The 2,901-nt window shown below is 36.7% G+C and overlaps 2 pseudogenes; both read right to left on the reverse strand.

Annotated features, from left to right (window-relative positions):
- The window catches only part of LOC107640710, a 2,875-nt pseudogene extending 2,557 nt beyond the window's left edge, over positions 1 to 318 (reverse strand).
- LOC107640709 overlaps positions 959 to 2,901 on the reverse strand; it is a 2,830-nt pseudogene continuing 887 nt past the window's right edge.

Below are 2,901 nucleotides of genomic sequence, written 5' to 3' on the forward strand. Positions count from 1 at the left end.
ACGACTTGGTGGTGCTTGCATCACCAGTCCAGTTCCTACCATCATATTCTGTAACTTCTGATGCACTTGAGCCACAGTTAATAACAATGTTCTCTGAAGGCACATAAGTGCCTCTATCAGCAAGAGTAAATACTTGTAATTGCAAAAGATTAAAAATTGTAACAAAAATGTGCATACTCCATGTCACTGTGTGCATATTTTTCTCCATTGTGCTTGTGTTTTATGAAGATATCATGGATTCTAATAAGAGTGATTACTGATTAGCCCTAAAGCTTCTTGTAGTTGGGCACCTTCCGCATTGTCCTAATAACGTGGTTTGATTTTTCAATACAATCAATTAAATGACTACAGTTGGCACGTGAATGATAACAAATATCAGCTATTTGAATACTCTGCCGACAACGATGACTTTCTCTGTCGGAGAAGAAAAAAAACAAAGTGTGCTTATCAACTTGCTGTTCATATATCATATATCATATTAATATTTAATATGGAGTATAGGATAGGATGAGGAATTCAAGACATAAACAGTGGAACGCACAATATGGTTTCCAACTTGAAATATCCAATCATCATAAAAGACTAATGGACTATCCAAAGTCCACATTTGAATGAAAATATATATATATATTATTTTTAACGTTATTACTAGAGAATAACAATGGAGGGTCCAACGAAATCACATTGCAGATTTGCCAATCACAATGAATAAATTACTCGCTTTGGTTCCAAACAACTGTAGAATCATCTCATTCTCTTGGATAAGGCACACATTTGTTTAGCATCATAGACAATTTAGGTTCTTACACATATTTGAATAAGCACAAAAGCCAATTTATGATATCCAAATCAGCTGTTGCTATTTATTTTCATAAGCAGAAAGAAAAATGATCAAAAAACACGTTGATATTCAAATATAATTAAATTTGTCTATTAAAATGAAGAAAAACGTTGTTCTTACAGCAAAATACGTTACTAACCTCTTGCTCTTCATATCGTAATAAATTTCCTTAATATGAGATAAATCATATAAGCGGATTGTCCTCATTGGAAGTTCAAATTATGAACTTAAACTATATGCACCTGATTCAGGTTTAACAATCGAAGTTCAAGTCTAAACTACAATGCCTATTTCCGCAGTTAAGGAATTTCAAGAATAAGAGAAAGAGAGAAGTAAAGAAAATGTACCCTGTGAATCAAGTTATATACTGAACAATAGATATCCCAAAAAATGAATGAATTAGATGTAATACTAATTGCATATACTATGGTATTACATGTAAGTATGTAACTGTTCTTTTTCACCAGATATTTTATTTCACATGGTTATTTCTTGATCCTCAGAACTCTCCTGCAAAGACAAGATATCCTCCAATTTACTAAGAACATCTCCCATTGTTGGCCTTTCTACACTCCTATGACTCAAACATTGGATGCCAATTTCTACAAATGCCACCAAGCATTCTGATCTGATCTTTCCTTCTAATTTCGCATCAACTAGATGTTCAATGCTTCTACATTGGTGGCAATGCAAGGCCCATTCCGCCAAACCAACCTTCTCACTTTGCTCTTCTACTTCGACACGTTTCACTGCTGGTCTTCCACACAACACTTCAAACAAAACCACGCCGAACGAATAGACGTCAGATTTTTCAGTCAATTTTCTCCTCTTGTAGTACTCTGGATCTAAGTATCCAAAAGTACCCTTCACCTCAGTGGTAACATGGGTGTGGGAGGAGAAGGGAATGATTCTTGATAACCCGAAATCAGAAATCTTAGGCACCAAGTGATCATCCAGCAATATGTTGGCTGACTTGATATCGCGATGAATGATTGGCTGCCTTGTGCCAGTATGCAAATAATGTAGTCCTCGTGCCGCGCCAACACAAATCTTCAGTCTCTGATTCCATGAAAGTGGCTGGTTCTGTTTCTTGTATAAATGATCACAAAGACTGCCATTAGCCATGTATTCATACACAAGTATCAATTCATTCTCCTCTTGGCAGAAGCCTACGAGTGACACCACATTCAAGTGACAAAATGTGAAAAGGCTTATCTCATTTTGAAACTCCTTAAATCCTTGATGCGAACCTTTTTTGCATCGCTTTATAGCGCAAGGAGTGACTCCATCATTTATTATGCCTTTGTACACCTTTCCAAAGCCTCCCTCCCCAATCACTTGATCTTCCTTGAAGTTGTCAGTGGCTATGATAATCTCTGCTAATGTGAATTGGTAGCACTGATGACCTGAGGTCATTTTTACTTGCATATTTTTGTAATTTTCTCTAGTAGCATTCAAAGAGAGTACTTGAAGATTTTCCCTGTTTTGTTTCTTACAAGATTGATGGATAAGAACATAAATAGCAATAAACAACGCAAAAGTAACGGCTGAAGTACAAGCAAGAACAATCACAAGTGGAGCTTTCTTCTTCTTCTTTTGGTGTTCCTCTTTCAATGGGAAACTAACTGCAAGATTAAAATTACTGTCACTTAACTTGATGATCTCTATGCCATTCAAGATGGCATCAGCAAACTTGGGTTTTGATGCTATGTTTGGGTGAAGCGCAATCGACATATTTCTCCTCCTCTCGCTTTCCCTAGGAACCATAACAACATAGTCTTTGTAGAAGGCAACAAATGGTGCACCAACCAAAGCAACCAAATCCATTCTCTCCTCTGCTGTTTGGTTGTTGATATACACGTTGAACACCCTTTGGTTGACCTTAGTTACCTCCATGGAGATCTCGCAGAAATGAAGCCTAACAAGGTATTTGAATCCAGAATCAACAGGAAACGACCATGTTAAATTGTACTCCATGTTGGCATCTTGGTTGCTTCCCATTGTTCTGGCAATCCAATATAGTTCTTCTGGAGCCAAATAATTGAAATCAAATGAAGTGG

Source organism: Arachis ipaensis, chromosome B05 (assembly GCF_000816755.2).
Source record: "Arachis ipaensis cultivar K30076 chromosome B05, Araip1.1, whole genome shotgun sequence".
Classification (NCBI taxonomy): Eukaryota; Viridiplantae; Streptophyta; class Magnoliopsida; order Fabales; family Fabaceae; genus Arachis; species Arachis ipaensis.